General features: G+C 44.9%; 1 protein-coding gene across 1 annotated transcript in view; it reads left to right on the top strand.

Annotated features, from left to right (window-relative positions):
- Positions 1–21,877, top strand: part of HEG1 (heart development protein with EGF like domains 1) — a 215,594-nt gene that overhangs the window by 120,205 nt on the left and 73,512 nt on the right. The window lies entirely within an intron of this gene.

Here is a 21,877-nt window from a genome sequence, read left to right as displayed (position 1 = left end):
ACGGCGTATTTTTGTGGTGACTCTGTTACATTTATCGTTGCTGGTGTAGACGTTTTAGAGGGTGCCTGAATGCATTATACATACAGGTACATTCATCCGTAAGAAACTATTATTGTCACAGTGCAAACAAGAAGCGAAGTGTAGGTCTAATATAAACGCTCTCATGAGCGGTCCTTACATCCGGTTTTATCTGCCCCTGCTTCCTTTGTTCTTTATTCCCGTTGTACACCACTCTCGGTCTTGGACCAGACGCTGTCCAGGTGACGAAGGAGTCTTGACGTTTCTGGCCTACTCACAGATTACAAACTACCCCTCTTCACCGCTGCTTCCACCTTTCATCACGAGAAATCTGCACCCTGTCAAGCATGGTCCAACTACGTCCATGCTCACATGCTCAAAATAGTCCAGGCGCTTCAATACACCCTGGCGCTCCCAGCCCCGAAAGCCAATCACTCTCTACACAGCTGATGACTTTGAAAACGTCTCCAAAATCCAAACAATAAGAGTTTACCTAAAATACTTTCTCTGCCTCCCCCTCCCTTATTCTGCCCCACGTGCTTCTCTAACCTTTCTTTCTGGGACTTTTTTTTCCCTCCTAAGTTAACAAAATATTTTCCCATCCTGCACCTCAAAAGATAAAAACGTTTCTCATTTTACAGACCAGCATTATTCCCAAACCGTTCAACCAGTCCGTACTCACTGTGATGCAGCAGTCTCACAACTGCAGTCACCATTCACTTTAACTAACGAAACTCACAACCGACCCTTAACTCTTCCCAACCAGCACATTTTCTCCCTCCTTCTCTTCACAAAGATTCCTACGGAATCGAGTAGTTATCTTACACATTGCCTCACCACTAACTGTCGGTACAGTTTGCAATGAGGTGATGTAAGGAAGACAGTTCCACTGTGCAAGCCACCTCAGGGAAAGGATATTTGAGAGAGCGCCTCAATCATGTCCTGGAGCACGTATGTTCCCAGCGACCATACTGAAAGTGCCCCTCACATGTTTAAGGCTTTCTCCCAGCACCTTAGAGACATGTTTGTTTAAAAAATATTTTTAGGTTGAGCCTGGCAGACGGCACAAGTTGTCGGAATGCAAAAGACCTATTGTTGCCTTGCCCAGAGCAGCACCCCATTCATTATCATAGGTTGGCTTTATTATCACTCTCATTTGCCTGCTTATTTGATGGCTTTCCTTGTCCCAGCTTGCATAGCGTGTGTTTGTACCTCCGTGGAGCTTAACCTCTAGATCATGTTTCTGATTGGCTGGCATCTATCATTTAACTGCTCTCTCTTAGGGAACATTTTTTTTTCTTTTTGGTGGAGCACTGTGCATGTGTTTTCTAGCACTCTCCTTCCGTCCCCGGTGTGCTTCCCTCAAATGCCCCCTTTGTGCTCCGTGTTTCTCTGGTGTACTTCTCCGCCCCAGCTCCCCCACATTCCGTGGTGTTCCCACCCTTGTGTGTTTCTTACTGTCTTGCTGTCATTTTTGAGTGCTTGTCACTCTCTTATGTTATTCTGTCCCAGGCCCTGTGCCTCTTATTCTACTCTCTCACGCCCCTGTGCCGTGTGTTATTCTGCATGTGTGCCTCTCTCCCCGCTTTTCCTATCCTCGCCCCACCTCATACCATATTTGCTTCTCTATAACCCCACCACCCCTTCAGTCGTTTTTGTTTTAAATTTGCGCTTTCATGCTGAAATAATGTTTATTTTATTTTATTTTATTTATCAATCCAGCTAGCATCCACCTTCTCGGATTGGTAAATTAAAAAAATAAAGGAAATGGTGTCTGCCTCATTCCACTGGAGGACGCCTGAAGCGCGTATACCACAGGCATGACACAACCACTAGCAGCTATTGCATCAATGCACCAATAGGCCCCAAAGACAAGACATATTGGCTTTGCCAAACGTTGTTTTTATTGAGGTAAACACATATGCACGTAGGCACTAGTCATGGGTACGAGGGTACTTAATTATAAAGAATTAATAAACAACTGCTAACACAAAACTCATAGAGATGACTAAGAATTACTCCATCACCTGGCATTGACATGAAAAACAAAGCTATTCTTCAATTGACTGTGGGTGCAGTGACGCGGGGGTGATTCTAGTAAGTGGGGGGAGTGCAAGGGAGTTATTCCTATAAAACAGACCCACAGAACCAAGCTGGAGTATATGAAAAACATCCTCCTTCAAACCTACTTCCAGCAAATTGTAGCGCCACAGACATCACAAATGCTGTCATGGACACCCTGATAAGTAAACGTCATCAACATGTTCATGGGTCTGTATCTGACCGTTGATGTGGTAGGGTGTTGGGGACATCTTCAATTTCGGTATTACCAGGTCTCTCTTAACTCTTCATTGTGTTGATGAGGAAATATGAAGACCTTCTTCTCAAACACAGTTAAAGTCCACCATTCAGAATTTGCACTCAGGATCATTCCTATATCTATTGTAGCTCCGAGTTTCCCAATTCATTGCCCCTTTTAATACAGGATCATTGTTTGACCTTGTGACAGAAGTCTGTATCCATTGCACACCATACCACAAGATGGACCTCCTCTTTTAGGAAGTGTTGAGCAATAGTAGGCAAATGCCGCTCTGCAGGAATGTCCTACATTGAACAGGCAAATATTGGCAGCTTGCCGTGCATTCTCCACTTGTTCCACCTGACTTTGAAGACAACACAAGCATAATTGCACATTTTAGGATGCACCCTCACCACACAAATCTCTCATGTCAGACCCGAGGTGACTGACTCTTTTTATATTTAGGAGATCAGTCTTTACCTTACATAAATGCACATACATAGATTCAAGTGTAACCTCAATAGAAACATCTTTTCTCTCAACGCTATTCATAATATGCTGCTAGTATTTTAAACTACCATTCTTATGGAGAGGCTTTCTTCGCACTTTTTAGTAGTGTCTTTGGAAACTGAGGCCCGTATTTATACTTCGTTTGCGCTGAATTTGCGTCGTTTTTTTCAACGCAAATTCGGCGCAAAACTAACGCCATATTTATACTTTGGCGTTAGACGCGTCTAGCGCCAAAGTATGGGCAAATTGCGTCATTTTTTGGCGTGAACGCCTTCCTTGCGTTAATGAGATGCAAGGAAGGCGTTTCCGTCTAAAAACAGACGCACATAGCGGTGCGTGGTATTTATGCTCCAGGGCAAAAATCACTCCCGCGCGGCAGGCGGCGCAAAAAAATGGCGCAAAGCACGAATAGCGTGAAATTTTAACGCCTGGGTCAGGGCAGGCGTTAAAATGGGGCAAACACACCTGTACTTAATCAGAACACACAGAACAAACAACAGAGCAGCAGAGCAGCAACAGGGAGACATGGAGGTGCTTTTTCTTCAACGTGCACGTAGACGCAGAGCCCTGCAGCAACAACAGCAGCCACAACAACAACAGCAGGGACCCCAAAAACAGCGCAGAAGGCAGGAGAGGATATTCCGCCCAAGAACAACCCTGCATGGCCTCAGGGAACGAGACATCATCCAGAGGTACCGGTTGAACTGGCAGGCCATTCAGCAGCTGCTGACAAATATTGAACAGCAATTGGCCCCCACTTTAGTGACTCCACGCACTATCCCAACAGAAACAAAGCTGCTTGCCGTACTTCACATGCTGGCAAGTGGCTCCTTTCAGACAACTGGTGCCCTGGTTGGTGGAATCTCACAACCATCTTTATCCGCATTCCTGCCTAAAGTACTGGATGCCATCATTGGACTGACACCCCGCCACATCTGCTTCCCTAACACACTGCAGAAGCAGCAGGAAACAAAACAGGGGTTCTACGCCATCAGTGGCTTTCCGCACGTCCTTGGTGCAATCGACTGCACACACGTACGCCTTGTGCCACCTGCTGCGAGTGAACACCTCTACCGCAACAGGAAGCACACACATTCCATCAACGTGCAGGCCATAGTCGATCACCAAGGACTGATCAGCAACATTGTGGCCAAATATCCTGGGAGTGTACATGACGCATTCATCTTCCGTCACTGCACCATCAACCAACACTTCCAGGATGGACGGTATGGCAATGGACTACTTGTTGGTAAGGAGTAAAATCTACTTATATACTCACTGCACAGAAACCCTCTAGGATAAACAACACATACACCACAATAGCAACACCTAGACAGGGACCCACTGAGGTACTCACATCACTAGCCATGTGTCACAAGTCACCATTGAACCTCTCACACATTTGACTTTACTCCACAGCTTAGTGTGAAGACATTCATGACTGTGGTTGCCTAAATGTCACCTTGCAAATTGGAAGTCTCACAATAACCTGTACACTAATACAATGCATAACTTTTAAGGGATGGGATGGCCTGGCTATGTTCATATGGACGTTTCTAATACCCTTTCATGTTTCAACTCTGCATGGAACTATCATCACACCCCCAGTGAGGACACACGGACACCTGTGTCACAAGTCACAATGCAAGGGAGGGCACACTGTACTTGAGAAACCAATACATCCTGCTGACAAACAGTTAGACAACAAACACTTGCTCAGCCAAGGAAAAAAAACAATGCCAAAGTTTCCACCAACAACCATAGGTTGTCACATTAGTACACAAAATAGTCACAGACAACACAACACAACTACTGCCATCAAAGATACGTACAACAGTGCCTCCTACGTCTAATTGATACCATTCTGTGTTTCTCTTTCAGCTGATCAGGGGTATGGCATCCAGCCTTGGCTAATGACACCATATGGGAACCCAAATACTGCTGCTGAGCGGGCATACAATGACGCCCACAAGAGGACACGCAGCATTGTGGAGAGGACCTTTGGGATCCTAAAGTCAAGGTTCCGCTGCCTTGACATCACTGGCGGAAGCCTACTATACTCCCCAGAGATGGTATGCAAAATCATACTCACTTGTGCCATATTACACAATATTTGTGTACAAAGGAACATTCCCCTCCTTGAACCGGACCCAGACATGCCTGAGGATGATGATGAGGAGGATGCTGGCCTGCAACAGGAGGGGGAACAACCTAACACCGCAGCAGGAGTGCGTAGGCGCCAACAGCTTGTGAACAATTTTTTTACTTAAGTCATTATAATCACTTGTATTCCACACTTGTAAATAAACACAGATCACAAACACCACATCATGCTTTGGCCTATTCATTTCTGACCACCTTTAGTTTGAAATAGCTGAAGATGAATGTCGTCTCATTGATCAAGAATGCCATTAAAATTCATCACACCAAAAATAAACATCACAACTGTATGCACAGAGGGTAGGATGTGACATGTTACATTACCATACACAGAGCCCAACAAGAGTACAAATGTGACAATTAGACATGCCGGATCCAAACAACTGAAACAGTCTCTCATCCAGCCCAAAATTGGAGATCATTTGAAAGTCACATCACACGTGTTCAGAGACAGGGTGGGACCATCCATGTGTACGTGAACATGTCATCAATGGCTTCTCTCAAGTGTATGATGTGAGCAATACACAATTGGAACAACATCAGCTGACACTAACTCAGGAGGAGACCTTGAAGTTACAGTGACAACATACACACAGACAGGTCATACTGGATCCACATTCCCACACACATGTACACATATGTCATACAACCAACCTAATATTTGAAAGTAGACCATCACAGTTGTGTCCCAGTTTGAACCGAGCAGGAAGATTGTAACATGACACTAAACCAGTTTATGCAGAAAGGGACACAGACAAGCAAAACAATCTTCGCATTATCACATCGTGAACGCTGAGAGTCTTGCAAACTTAGGGGGTCATTCTGACCCTGGCGGTAATTCCCGCCATGGCGGAGGTCGGCGGTAGCACCGCCAACAGGCTGGCGGTGCACCGATGGGCATCCTGACCGCGGCGGTTCAGCCGCGGCCAGAAACGGACTTCCCGCTGCCCTTGAGAATCCGCCATGGCGGCGGAGCGCGCTCCGCCGCCATGGGGATTCTGACACCCCCTACCGCCATCCTGTTCCTGGCGGGTCTTCCGCCAGGAACATGATGGCGGTAGGGGGTGCCGCGGGGCCCCTGGGGGCCCCTGCAGTGCCCATGCCAATGGCATGGGCACTGCAGGGGCCCCCGTAAGAGGGACCCACAAAGAATTTCAGTGTCTGCTTTGCAGACACATAAATTTGCGACGGGTGCAACTGCACCCGTCGCACCTTCCCCCTCCGCCGGCTCCATTCTGAGCCGGCGTCCTCGTGGGAAGGGTGTTTCCCGCTGGGCTGGCGGGCGGACTTTTGGCGGTTGCCCGCCAGCCCAGTGGGAAAGCCAGAATGACCGCCGCGGTCTTTCGGCGGGAACCGCTTGGCGGGCGGCGACCGCCGCCCGCCGCGGTCAGAATGACCCCCTTAGTCATATGACAATGGTATGCAACTTAGCTCCAAATCATCAATACTGCAAACGTCAAATGGGCTAATGAGATGAATGAATGGTCAACAGTCATTCATACCATATGGCCTTACATTCGCCCGCTGCTGCAGGTTTGCCAGGATATGATAAAAATACTCCATGGATACAGTAGCTATTCTGGATGGTCAAATCCTAGGGTGCTGGGGGCCAAACTCCACCTCTACCACCCCCAAAACATACAGGAATCATGTACTTGTGAACTAAACACATGCATAAGGCACATATGTGGCCTCCATGTCACAAGTCCTACACAAATATGAAACACAAAATCATAATGGGACATGGTCAGCCCCCTAAAAACTGAAAGTGACTCTCCCACTCCCTGTTAGGACTACAGATAAAAGCATCCCCATCATAAAGGTGGGGACATTTTGGAGACGGAATACATAATGTTATCAAAAACCTCATTTCAAAATAGCCATCAGCAATTACACCAAATATGTTGTCAAATATGGTCAATACATTAGTTAACGTATCCCAAACATCACAGTGTGAAGGCCGTCTATACATAAAAGTAGGGACATTTGTCATATACAAACACAAATGTGTCTCACATCGCACCGTTTTACCATGACAAATCACCTTTCCAAAGCTAAACACATGAAGACATTTGGATAAATTTGCTCCATATTCTACGCATACAGCATGGCCGTCATAATTTGTTCATGTACATGAGTGCACACAATGCAGAGTCAGATACAAATGTATCCAAAAGTGTCTTGATATTTCACCTTCAAATTATTATTTACATCCACAATATTTTTGACTCTGCATCATGTGCACTACTGTACGTGTAATAAAAACCACGCACATGATGTATGCGTGGTCAAAATGACGCTATATGCACAATATATTCCTCATTTCATGTACAGTATTAATTATTAATATTCATACCCTTTTTTTTCACTCCGCATCATGTGCACCACTGTACGTGTAAAAAAAATGACGCCCATGATGTATGCGTGGTCAAAATGACGCTATATGCACAATATATTGCTAATTTCATGTACAGTATTAATTATTAATATTCATACCATTTTTTTTCACTCCGCATCATGTGCACCACTGTACGTGTAAAAAAAATGACGCCCATGATGTATGCGTGGTCAAAATGACGCTACATGGACAATATGTTGGTCATCTCATGTACATTATTAATTATTAATATTCATATCATATTTTTTGACTCCGCATCATGTGCACCACTGTATGTGTAAAAAAAATGACGCCCATGATGTATGCGTGGTCAAAATGACGCTACATGGACAATATGTTGGTCATCTCATGTACATTATTAATTATTAATATTCATATCATATTTTTTGACTCCGCATCATGTGCACCACTGTACGTGTAAAAAAAACGACGCCCATGATGTATGCGTGGTCAAAATGACGCTATATGCACAATATATTGCTAATTTCATGTACAGTATTAATTCTTAATATTCATACCATTTTTTTTTACTCAGCATCATGTGCACCACTGTACGTGTAAAAAAAATGACGCCCATGATGTATGCGTGGTCAAAATGACGCTACATGGACAATATGTTGGTCATCTCATGTACATTATTAATTATTAATATTCATATCATATTTTTTGACTCCGCATCATGTGCACCACTGTACGTGTAAAAAAAACGACGCCCATGATGTATGCGTGGTCAAAATGACGCTATATGCACAATATATTGCTAATTTCATGTACAGTATTAATTATTAATATTCATACCATTTTTTTTGACTCCGCATCATGTGCACCACTGTACGTGTAAAAAAAACGACGCCCATGATGTATGCGTGGTGAAATTGACGCTACATGCACAATATGTTGGTCATCTCATGTACAATTTGAAATATTAATATTCATAGCATATTTTTACACTCCGCATCATGTGCACTGTAATGCGTCAAAAAAATATGACGCACATCTGTGTATGCGTGAAAATATGACGCATTACGCAAAAATAAAAACGGCGGCCATTTTATGCAGGAAGTGATGTAATAGGATATCCTGTTTACCAAATCTGTACTGGGAGTTGACTTTCACTTTCACTTTGCAGTCTCAGAGTTATCTAGACTGTGTGGTTGTGTGAAAGGTGTTGTCCTGTGTTTTACTGCTTTAGTGTCCTGTGTGCCTTGTATTTTGTCTTTGTGTCAATCTTTTATTGTTGTCAAACATTGTCTCAGTCTGTTTAGTGTTGTTTTGTCTATACCTGTGAGAGTTTGTATTGTCTGTGGGAGTCTGTTGTGGGTAGCATAGTTTGGGGGGTTAGTTGGGCTATTTTTCTCCTTCTTCTTTTTCTTTCACACCTCTACCTTTCCCCATTTCCCACTTTTTCTTTCATTTTTCTTTGGTACTTTTTTTACACCTCGCATCATGTCAGGTAGGCCTCGCCTGTCCAGGATGGGTGAGGACGAATTGGGGGGCTTCATATGGCTCGTAAGCCATTTCCTCCCACTGATGCTGGAGGCTGGGGGCCGTGTGATACAGGGGTATCACACGGAGGCGAGGAAAATCTGTTGGGAGAAGGTGCGCCATCACCTGGTCCGGGTCTACGGGAGTCTGAGGAATATCCATCAACTCAAGCACCGCTGGGCAGATCTGATCAGCAGGGAACAGGACCTGCTGGACCACCTGGGACTCCGGATTGGTGGCTATGTTGGTGAGTAATAATCAATTACATGGGAATAATAGGAATGTGTGCGTGAACATGTGATGATTGGTAGCCAATCTGCAAAATAAGTAGCTGACTGCGTGTTATACTAGGGAAACCTAGGCCCATGGGCATACACATAAATCCCCATTTTTGCTACACATGTACACCCAATAACAGCAGTAAAATGCAACATCTATTTGTATTTTGCTAAGTAGCCCCCTCTCTGCGTCACAAAATGATGCAAATGCTGCGCTACAAAGGTATACATATGTGTCCAAATGTGTATTTGTTGCCGGGTGTGTATGAAGACCTATGCTACCAGGCCGATGCCTCATTTTTGCAACACATACCAGATGGCTGTAGCTGCATGGAATGTAGTGTTGCATTTGTGTCTGAAAAGCAACACGTGAACTGCTCTATTTGTACTCTACTGGTCATAATGGCCAGTGAGTACGTCATGTAGAAACAACATACCTACATATGTAGACGCCATAGCTAGACCGAAAATTGCAAACACATGATGATGCAACACCTGTGTGTTGCCTTCACGTCACATGAAGTTAGTCATGTTGTCCACACATATGTCACATGTGTGTCTGGTTGCTGTGTGTTGAACCTGTCCACATAGCCTGTTTGATTGTGAGTGGTCATGCAGTCCTCAGGGAACCAGTTGTGGAATGTTTCTCTCTGGGATGCACATGCTGAGATGTATGGATCACATGATTGTTCGGGCCTACTAATGGAGGAGTAACTTGGACGACACATGACTGTCCTGGCCACTGCATGAGTGTAGTAGGGTGTGTCACTGGAGCAGGAGACTCATCCAATGATAATCTAGAATACAAAGTCAGCCAGGCAGGATGAGCATGTGTGAAAGTGTATCATTACCATGTAATATTCACACACTGTCATTGTAACAGAAATTATTTGTCTGTTCACCCAGTCTGAGAATAATCTTCCTTTCATGCTTTACAGGTGGACCAGCCCCGTACACCGTTGGTGAGGTAGCCCATTTTGACGACCCCGATACCTACAGTGAGTGTTGCCTAAGTGCTATTTACATTGTTTGGAAATGAAGCATGATGGATTACTGTGTGTTCAGGACAATTCATGATATGATGTGCTGGCCGTTCATTGGCTTTGTTGTTTTGGTGTGATATCAAATTGGAATAATGTTTCGGTAAAGCAATACCTAGTCATCTCTCAGATTGAGGGGCAGTAGGTCATTCAATTAGTGCGACAATTGGGAATAGCATGACTCATTTTGAATACACTGGTCAATGTTAGACTTGGTCAGGAACTTGCCATTAACTGAGTCAGCATATCAGACTGACAGTCTCCCAGATAGCTTAGGCACATGGCTTCGATGACAAGTGCTTCTTCCTAGTTGAGGATGGACTGTGTACACTGTAGGTCGGATCTTCCGGGGGCATGTACTTCCACAAGGTGACCTCGAAGTGTGTGTGACTAGAGTGCAATGGCCTAGGTGTTCTGTTGAATCATGTGAATGGGTGTTCTACCTCCTCTGTGTGTGTTGTAAAACATGCCTCACTAATAGTATGTTATGTTGGGCTAAGTCATATCATTTTGACATGTGTGGACCTGGGATGTGACAAGGTTGGGCTGACTCCAACGTGTTGCTAGCCCTTCATAGGTGTTGTGTGTGAAGGCACATGCTTGTTGAACTTTCTGTACACTCCTGGTTGTGCATTGATCATGGGATTGTTGTTTGTTCTTCCCACACCACCCACAAAGTCTGGGATGTTACTGTGAAACAGGGTACCTAGGACTGTAGCAAACAGTATGTTACACGTACTTAACACCTTTTGTGACTTGAGTTTGTACCTAGGTCCAGATGTAGCAAAATGTCTCCACATTGCAAATAGCATAATTTGATGTTAGTGAGTTGCAAACGTCTGTTTCCTAATCCAAAATGTTTTTGGTGGTCATGTACATATTCGCAAAATGCTTTTCTAAAGTAAAAAAATAAAGGAGTTTACCAGCCCTACTTGCAAATCACAGTGTTAGGCAATCCCATTTGCTAACGAGTACGTGGTTGCAAAGTGAGTAGCTGTTATCATCCACTTGAAGTGGCTGCTAACCAACTTGCTGACTGGAAGGGGTCCTCATTGTGAACCTTCACCTTTGTGAGTGGACCAAAATACTCCTGCACAAAACAGCCAGTGGTCTAGGGGAGCAATAATTATTGTGTAAATTACGAACAATCAATTGTTGTGAATTTAAACAAATCGCAGCTCATTTTCCTTTCAGATAAAGGGCCTACACTTGGTGAAAAATAACTTGCTTCATTTAAAAGCAGTCACGTCTATGGAGTTCTGCTGTTCCCAGCAGGCCTCCATCCCCGTGAGTGCCCATAGTTGCTAAGGTGGTGCAAGTTGGAACCCACATCATTGATGTTCATGAGGTGGGATTTAGGGACCCCATAGTGACTCGCAGACGGTGTCAGAGACACCGTTCAGCTTTGCAATTTGCTAGTTGATTTCCCATCAATTCCTACATCTGGCCCATAGTGTCGACATATGATTCATGGCCAGGGGTTCAATCTTAGCACACAACTCTTTCGAAATGCCATTGAGTGAGGAGTGTGATTCTTATCACATAGAATGACATATGTAGTGAAGTCAGTATGCGGACGAGCTGGTGCCATAATGTATAATGGCTTAGGTATGAATTGTAGGAGTAGTTTAGGGTGATGTCATCCATCATGTAGAGACATGGATATGCTATATGTGATATGCCCTTCAGTATGCATGATTCACATGTACTTCCTCTGAGCCTTCCCGTGAACTATGTTGTAACAATTGCTGCAACCAATACATTGCTAGTAATGGACAAATTACCCATTGTGGTATTCAACCCACTGTAAATTCTATGCTCAATATTTGCCTTTTCCCTTCACAGCTGCAAACCTGAGTGCCGCAGCTCGCAACCAGTTTGAGCGCCGGGCAATGAGGTACAGACACATCCTGCAGGTGCAGTGTGGGTATCGGAGGATGGCCCGCAGGTACAATTCGGAACGGGCCTCCGGGGCGTGGTATGCCACACCACAGGCTCCCCCAACGGTGCCCCCAACAACCCCCGCCACTACATCCACCAGGTCTGGCCAAGTGGACCCAGCAACGGACCAGGCATCCTCATCCAGACCTGGACCCAGCCGTGTGGTGGGAGCAGGGCAGTCCCGTGCCCACACCACTCCACCAACACAATCCACCTCCACCGGCACCCAGACCTGCACTGACCCTCCGATCAACCCAGCGGACTTCCACGCATTGTCAAGGAAATTGGACAGGTTGATTGCAAAAGTTGACACCCTGACGGAGGACATGGCTGAGGTGAAAAAGAAGGTGCGCTCCATCCGGCGAACAGTACGGAGGCAAAATCCGTAGACATTTTGCCCTCCAGAACTTTTACCCCTCCCCTCTCACCTCTTTCCTATTTCATACTGTTAGTTGGGTTTGGGGGGTTAGTTATAGGATAAGTGTAGGTAATTAGCTTAGTTAGTGTTAGGTAAGAGGGTGGGGGGTCCTTCTTCTTTATATCTTATCTTTTTGTGTGGGTGGGTGGGTGGGGGCAATGCTGGGATTCCTGTTTAAAAAAAATATATATATATATATAAAAACAAAAAAAATACAACAAAATATATGTTTGTTTAGGATAGTGTAGTATGTGTGTAGGTTAGTAAGTGTTGTCCTGCATGTGTCTTGTCTCATAATGGTGGGTGGGGGGTTGATGTTTAGATCGTTTCGTTACATGTGTAGAGTAAGTTTAGCTTAGGTTAGTTAGGGACAGTTGTGGGTTAGTAGTAGTCAGGTTAGATTAGTGTAGGTTTATCTTTCCCTTAGTTGCCTCTTTTCTTACTTATTGTAAATAAAAATGTTGTTAACCCTTTACCTGATGCGTTAGGTGCTACCTTTTCATGGCCTTGACATCAGTGTAGCAGAAAGTTTTAGTATGACATTTGTGTCCTATGCTCGCTATCCCCAGGCTATTGAGGTTTAACATGCCAGCTACCCGTGTGCTAACTTGGTAAGTATCCACCGTGTGGGAGAGCCACCATTGGTAGTGTGCATAGATCATCAAGATTTGGGGTTGGTATGTATCCTACTTCACAAAGAGTGCTTCCAGAGTTGATTTTGTAGGTAAATAGATAGGTCGGACAGCATTGTGAAGTTCAGGGAGAGCTTTGTAGATGAGTATTTGTTCACACTCTTGTCTTGTTGCTGTCATTGCTGACCTACATCATGTGTGTACTGCTTGAGCATGACTTTCCTTCATGGTAGTATACGCTGTAAGGGTGATTGATGCAGTGTAATTTGGTTATCATTCCTTTCATTTTACAGCATAATGTATTGTTTTAGTATCGCAAGGTGCCTACATTTCTCATCCACCATTAGTTGTCTCGAATGGCTATGGATGGGGCCTCATTCTGTCCAACACAGCATGATTGTGTGTGCTTAGTCCCTACATCAGTTATTTTCCTCAGTCTAGTATAGCTATGATGCATTCCTGGCCACTGCACAGATGTTTCAGTATACATGAAATCAGGACAGTAGTATAGAGAATCAACATGGTTGCCACACAGCCACTTTGGAGTTATGTACTGCACAGTTGAAGTGTGAAATGACACAGAGACACAATAGGTGTGCAAGTGATATTTATTTTTAGGTGGAGTAGTGCAAAAAGTCCATTGACAATGTTAGGTGAGTCCGTTCTGGTGCATTCTTAAATGGTGATCCTATTTACAGGGTGTGGATGATGCTCCTGACATGCTGGGGTGATGTCACAGATGGTGCAGAGGAACAGGAATTGCCAAATGGTAGGAGAGAAACATTTACAGCCAATGTGGACAAGTTAAACAGTAGATTGCTGAACAGTCATTGAGGGTAGTTGGAGTGAGGCTGGCATGTGTCAAAACGTAGGACCTTGGTCAGAGTGGGGCATGGTGCAGGGACTAGGGCTTCCGGGTACTCTTGCGAGTGAATGTTATCTGTTCCATGTCTTCTTCTTCTGATGTGTGTGTTGCCTGGTGTGTCCTTGTTGTTGTTGGTTTTGAAGGGGCAACACACACCTCAGTGTCAGAAGACATGGAGGCAGACATCCCGGGGGCTGATCCCTGTCCAGTTATGAAGGGCAGTACTGCAGCAAGGAGAGCGTGCTGGTTTTTCAGAATGGCAGCCACATCCCGATGGTAGGCAGCCAGGTCTGCCCTGAGGGGTTCGATGTTGCATTCGTGCACACGCTGACTGGCTTGCTGTTGGAGTTGTTTGGTCAACTGGATGACAGCTGTGCAGATTGCCTTCTGTGTTACTAAAAGTTCCTCCAACAGCGATGTTCTGGCTTGCATTGCAGCTGCCTGATCAGCAGTTGACAGCATGCACAAACGCACCCCCTCAAGGCTGGCTGCCATAGTTTGCATCCCCACCCGCACCTCCTTGGCCAGCTCCCGCTGGACCCCAACGACTGTTCTTTCGAAGCTGGTGCCAGTGTCGTCAGAGTCCTCAGCTGTGTTGGAGCTGGCAGGTCTTACAATTGGGGTGGCGGGTGGTTCTACTGTGGTGGCTGCTTCTTCTTGGCTCCTCCTTGTTACTGAAGGGGGGGTTTGGAGGCTTTCGAGGACCATGTCAATGGTCTCTTGTGTGAGGTTGATGTTCTCGTCATCCATGTCATCAGGGAACTCATGGACAGGCATATCGGCAGGAGATACGTGTTCCTCTGCAAAGAAACAGGGTACAATTAGTGTGTCTGTGTTGAGATCATTTAGCACTAAGATACAAGCCTTTGGATGCCTTAACTTTGTACTCTGATTTTGTCTTGGTATCTGCTGTCTGTCATAGGGCATTGTTGTAGGCCTATGGCCCACCTGTGTGTCACATAAATGATATGGAGCTATCAGACATGCCTGCCAGGTCATCTCTAGGTGTTGATTTGTAATTATTTCGGAATATGCATTTTTTTGTCCTACTCCTCCCTCGGTGTTTCACTATTGTTAGGGAGGGACATTTGTTTGGGTGGGCTCTCATTATCCTACATGTGATTCTTGGCTTTCTAGGCAGCAGGATAGCTAATGGTGTGGGGGACTAAGTTTGACCCACTTGTAAATAACTCTGTCACCCAGATATTCTATTTAGCTCAGACAGACTAGCAGTGCCTCTGGTCTCCCACAACAGAGGAATGTTTAGAAGTCCAAGCCCATGACATCTTTGGAACTTCTCAGGGAAGTGGTGGTCACTCAGGTCCTACACATTTCTATCTTTTCCGGTATGTTCCCATACACAAATGACACAGACAGTATTTGTTTGATATGAGGTTTCATTGTACAACTGACTTGTAGGAATTTAGGTGTGAGCCCCAATAACCAAAACAATACACACAGTTAGAACTGAAATAGTCCGCAGGAGAGTAATACATTGGTACACAGCTATCATGGTGCCTAACAGTTTCTACTCTCCCTCTGCTTGTTCTATATATAGCACAGCATGTTAAGTTTGGAGCTTGGCTGTCTGAATCACAGGGGAGACATCATCCCTCATATCAGAGGAATGGGCTGGGATCTGGTTGTGCATCAGCAGCAAGGCAGGCAGCATCTAGATGTGATTTTCTGTTTGTAAACTCCCCCATGCGTGTCTTGGGACGAGGAAGTGAATTTAAAAGACATATGTCATTGTGATGACAAAGTTTCCCTACGCAGGAATGGCAAACCTTAACCCCTACCACATCTATCATCAACGAACCAGACGGTATCCTTGACTGGGGCACAGAGTGAATATGTTCTGGCAAACTCCAGTGCAGAAGTAGGCAAAACAGGGTGATTTGACTAATTGCCAACACCTTAGGACTGACTATTTGCTACATTAACTGATAGGAAGGGCAATGAGATTCATTTAGTGCAAAGTGCTCTGAGGCACTTAGATGTGAGCAAATGAGTATAAGTACATTCAGGGTAAGATGCACGAAGGCCTCCAGCCTGAGGCTATTGCGCAAAGTATACGTTTCACTTGCCACGCTACACTTTGACTGACTGTGGGTGTTGTGACTGCCCTGCCAGCACACTTGCCTCACAGGCCCTGCACCATACACTTTTTATTCACATTGCATGATCTGTACATGTTAGGGGGCATGACCTATGTATGTCAATGTTAGGATGTGGTATGGATGTAAACATTGTTGATGTTTGTATCTGATGGGGTCTCATGTGTGTCTTACTGGATTGGCCTGTTTATCGTATGAATGTCCTATTTTTTGGTTAGACTGTGCAGATGTGTTTCATTGACCAGTTGCCTGTGTCCCCTCGTCAAAGTTGTTGTCTGAGCAGTATGACATTTGTGATGTAGCATTGTTAGGCAGGCACGTGAGGGACCCTGACGTATGCAGCATGTGTGTGTCGTTAGTGCTGTGTGGCTCCTATTGCTGTTTACTTAGGCTTATGTATGTGTCAGTTATGGACATTCGGCATTTAAGTGTACTGGTACCTTTGTCTTATTTCTAGGAGTAGTTGCAGATGTCATCCTCACCCCCTAATTTAGGAATGTATGTTCCAGGGTGGGGTTCCTGCCATTTGGTACTATAGCTGCCCAGAGATGAGAGGTGTTATTGTCAACTGTGGTGGTAGTTAAGTTGCAGTTGTTGTATTTGCTACTGCATTACAGGTAGGGACCTAGTTGATGGGGAATAGTTTGTGCAAAACAAGTGCCTGGATGTGGATTCAGGGTAGTGTCCTTCCCACCTGTCACTGGTTTCCCTTGGCTCTCTTGTTGTAATTACAGGATGTCCCCATGGGACTGTAGTGGTGGCAGTATTTTGTCGTGCCCCGGCTATGGTCAGTACTGGGCATTCCCCCCTGCCGTGCCCCTTTCCCCATGCCACTTCATATATGTGCTAAGTTACATGCATTGTGTAGTAGGTATCCCCCCCCTGCTTACAGTCCCCATTATTGCATTGTAATTCCCCATGCGACTTACCCTGCATGTGCGTTGTGTCGTGGTAGTCTGCGCTGTCCAGTCCTTGTATCCCTGTGACGATCTCCTCCGGGATGACGGCTGCGACCATCTCCTCCATGTGGTCCAGAGCCTCCTGTTGTGCTGGACTCCCCCCTCCAGTCTGCATTGCTGCCTTCCTGTTCCTGGCCATTTTCTCTTTGGTCCTACGTTTACAGTCATGCCAGCGTTTCTTACACTCGGTGACTGTCCGGCGTTCTTCAGCCACACTGTTTATCTTGTCCACAATTTCTTTCCAGATGGCCTCTCTCCTACTGAGTGGCAATTTTGAGGATATGAAAAGTTGGTGCTGGTGTTCCGTCACCTCTTTCACCAGGATTTCCTGCTCCTCTGCACTGAAGCGAGACTTTCTTTTTTTCTTTAACATGTCCTGGTTCCTGTATGCTTCCTCCTGGCTGGGTCCTGGTCTGCTCTCATCCTCCTGGGGTCTGTTGGGGCATCTGGGATCCATTTTGGGTCTCCTCTCCTGCAAGTGCAGTTTTCGCGCTAAAATGTCACGCAATAGCGTGAAAAAAAACGGCGTTTTCACGATTGCGCTGTCGTAAATCGACCCACAGTGATTTGCGTCCCTTTTACGTGGGTTTCCCTTACGACAGACTGACGCTGTTTGCGTCACGAAATAATGACTCCCACCTGTTGGTTGCGCCGCCGTACCTCAAAGTATAAATTTGACGCCCGAATGGCGCATCCAAATGGCATTAGACGGCGCACATTTTTTTGACGCAAAACTGCGATAGCGCAGTTTTGCATCAAAAAGTATAAATATGGGCCTGAATCTTTCTCTGACATCAGACGTGGAATCCTGGTTGAAAAAAAACCCTCTTTCTACTCTGTTCTTTATTGTGTCTGCTTTAGGCTTCATCGCCTGAAGCGTGATCCACCTTGTAAGAGGGTCTCAGAGCATACAGTGGCATTCTGAGCAGTTAAGCAGCGAGCCACCTCCACATGTAATCTGGAGCTCACTGCAATGCTTTTCAGGTTGGACATTAAACACTGCTTTTGCCCGATGGGATACTCTTTTCCATTAGGCCCAACTTACTGTCAGCTTTACACAATCAAGCCTTCTTATCCATCTTCTTCGTCATAGTCCAGTCCTGGAAAAAAGGGAGTAATGCTTTTTGTTCCTCTATGCCATCTGCCCCTGCATGCTCTCTCCTTCTTGGAATGTGCCAGTCTCAGCAGGAGATGAGCAGCCACTATGGGGTCCACTGCTGGACATGTCTTACACTTTAAGGTGAGCATCACCAGGCGTCCACAATTGTGGATGACATTGATGAGTATGGGAAGCCTTAACTCCTGCTTCACCAGCACTGTTCAAGAACATAAGAATGGATAGCATGAGCATGCCTGATTCCCATGTCTGGCCAATATTCTGTGACCGGATGTCTGTCAGCGGAGCATGAGTCAATGCAGACGTGCTAGGCAGAGAGATTAAGCACCCTATCAGTCACTGTGCATGTTCCACCCCTGCTAAGGACATTTTGAGGCTTTCATGATTTCACGGCAGTCTTCCACAGAAGTGATGCCACCAGTAATGGCGTCACACGGTTGGCTATGCTAAAGTAGCAGGTCCTTACACCATTTCTGGTAGGTATACTGCCACTTAATGCTCTTCGCTGTAGTGCAACTGGCGACAACATCTACGTTATGACCACCACCTTGCCTCATAATTTAAATGAGGTGAAGGGTGCAGAGGATATGCTGTTGCTGCTTAATTTGGGTTTTAGATGGCCGTCCTTCATAATAATGTTTTTCTATTGGCACCTCTATTAATAGGATGGCAGTATGAAACTGTACACCTATGCTCAAAAAGTGCATTAGTGTAACTCTATAGGGTCTGCAAGGAAGACAGGGCCAATGTGACTCGTGTATACTCAAAGGATATCCCTGTATCTTAGGGTACACATGGGAGGATGATTTGCAAGGTAAAACTTACTGTTACCTCTTGATTGCAGTGTTAAAATTAGTGATCCTGCCTGCCCTGATGAAAACCTGAGGCCCTTTATGGACTGTTAAAAGAGTTGAACATCTTGGCACCCGATAGGATGTTTAAAACACAAACTCTCATGCTTTCTTTCCCTGTTGTGAATTTTAATCCTGCCTTGTGCACCCTAAAATGGGATACACCTTTGCTAGTATACACAGAGATTGTTTTGAAAGTATTCTATATCCTGTATTTATCCAGCAACATTTATTTCGCACACCATCACACTGAGGTTGAGCCACCGTGATAGTATTATCTTATCATGGTGGCACGGGATAGCCTATGATGAACTATGCCACAACAGTGTGGGTGAGACTTTATTGTCAAATATATGTAACTTTGGTTGTTTTGCCCCCCCACTGTTTACAAATACAGATGGTTTGTCCAATACTTAATCTCACTTTTGGTGTGGCTGATGAATGTTATGGAGGACGTGCGGCAGTAAAAATTATTTTTCTCCAACTGTGGTACACACTTTCTTAACTGTGCCTTTGTAGTTGCTAGAGTTCATTTATTCCTGTTAGTCAACAGTCTCCCTTTATCATTTCGCTACCCTATGTTTTTCTGACCATCACCACTCTGTGATCCTTCTGCCCTGGTTTGGACCATTCACCTGGTCACCTCATCTTCTTCCACAAGCGCTTCTGTGATTTCTAATTTTAGCCATTCCACATTTTCTGATGACTGCTATCATAATTTATTTATCCTGGCTGCCTTTGGTGGTTAACCTTCTACTGTAGGTCATGCCTTACCACGCCAACATACTCCTTTCCATGCAGCGTTTTTATACCAGTCTAAAGCACCCCTCTTCACCCCCACTTGATGTGCCCCCTGCTCGTCCTTGGTGCAGGCCTACCTCCTGTATCATCTAGACCTTCACTCTTGGCTCCTTGGGAGGACACCTAATGCAATCAACCACCACTTCTAGCGATGCCAACCGGTCCTGTCTTTTTGAGTGTGAGCACCATCAATAGGCAACAGTTGCATCGGAGGCTGTTTCTGCGCACCCACATCTCTTTCAGGGAATGCCACTCACAGCCTCCCTGCACATGCCTCATCACAGTAGCAATAGAGCAGCCATTTTCCCCAAAAAAAGGTTGCTAATCAACCTTCTAACATACTTGATGCACAGTGCATTCCTCACGATCACTCGCTTTGTTGAACATACGCTGCTGTTACCCACTTTTATTTAAAAAAAAACGAAAATGCATAGAAAGATAATGAATCCTCCCTGAGAGCAGTAGGCGTTCCTTCCTAAGTGCATTCCAGACTATTATCCTTTATACCAGTACCTACTGGCATTCACAAGCCTTACTACAGTGTTTCTGAACTTCTTAGCCATTGCTACCAGCCTTGCTGACTCAGAGGGAAGCAGTTTCCATGCTTCTCTGTTACCCTCTCCCCTTCCTCTTCCCCAAGCAAGAAGCATTCTGCCCATATGTTGTCTTCTATTCCAGTTCCAGAATATTCTGGGATAGATGAGCCTATTTTGGCACATTCTGGTTTTCCTTATAAGGCCTAAGTTTTTCTTTTCCTGTTTCAGCACTTAGTCCCCCTTGGTAATTTTCCTCTCTGATCATTCAAAATTGCTGCTGGTTCTTCACACTCGTTGGAAGGTGCGGGTTCCTGTCTTTATAATACGGAGGCTGTGTTCTGCGTGCCCCGCCTTTCGAAGGGCCTGAAGATGGTGTCATAATACTTTACCATGGTTTTCATTATTGCAGCTGCGAGTAGCAATAAAGGCTACATTGCATTTTATACTCACCTCTTGTCTTCAATTACATCTTAGATTTCCTTCGCACTAGAACTAGGAAAATTCACATTGTTTGTGAATGAGCACCAATAGTTATTTTTTTCATTTTCAGACTACATCTGTAGTTTAAAGGAAGTATGGTATATAGTATATAGCAGTGGTTCCCAACCTGTGGTCCGGGGACCCCTGGGGGTCCGCGAAGCCTTCTCATGGGGTCCGCGACTGCTTACAAAATTGAAAAATATTGACATATTAAATCTCATGCTTCCAGTAATGACTCAGTGGGGGTCCCTGGATTCCAATGGTTATTCAGTGGTGGTCCCTGAGTTCCATTAATGATAAAGTGGGGGACCACAGAAGTAAAAAGGTTGGGAACCACTGGTATATAGTATATGGATATATGTATGTTTGCCTTGCCTTCAGAATGTAAATCAACTGTATTTGTGTTTAAAGCAGTAAAATCATGCTCATCGAATATCCCATGGATAGCCCTATCCCCCCTAGGGTTGGGAAGTAAACATTTGTTATTCCTACTCTGAATTCTTAATGTTTCTCCCGGTATGCTGTTGCACATACAACCCGTGTTCCTCTTGCGGGAGCTGCATCACTTTTATGTTTACTTCTTAATCCCGTCTATTTTTTGCTGTATAAACATGCATTTTTACTAATTTTTGTTTCTGCTACTTTTCTTCGAATAGAGCACATAAGAAACCTTCGTTTAAAATAAATTGCTTCTGTGAATTTTCCTCTGAAAAGTTACTCAGTGAGAAAAGTTGTTGTTCTCATATATTAAAACTTTATAATTATTTTGTCCCTTCAAGGAATTTCCAAAGTAGGCACACGCAAATAAAGAAACAGTTTAGCTCTCCACCAATCACTTGGTAGTCTGCATATATAAAAATGAAAAAGTGACACTAAAACCAAAAATGCGCGAAGGTTATTGTGCAGAATATACTATGTTATGTTTCACTGAGCTTTATGAAAAGCTGGCATTACCTGCTTCACAGAGTGATG

The sequence above is a fragment of the Pleurodeles waltl genome, chromosome 3_1, assembly GCF_031143425.1.
Source record: "Pleurodeles waltl isolate 20211129_DDA chromosome 3_1, aPleWal1.hap1.20221129, whole genome shotgun sequence".
NCBI lineage: Eukaryota > Metazoa > Chordata > Amphibia > Caudata > Salamandridae > Pleurodeles > Pleurodeles waltl.
Note: the sequence above shows the minus strand (reverse complement) of the source record. Positions and strands in the feature narration are given on the sequence as shown.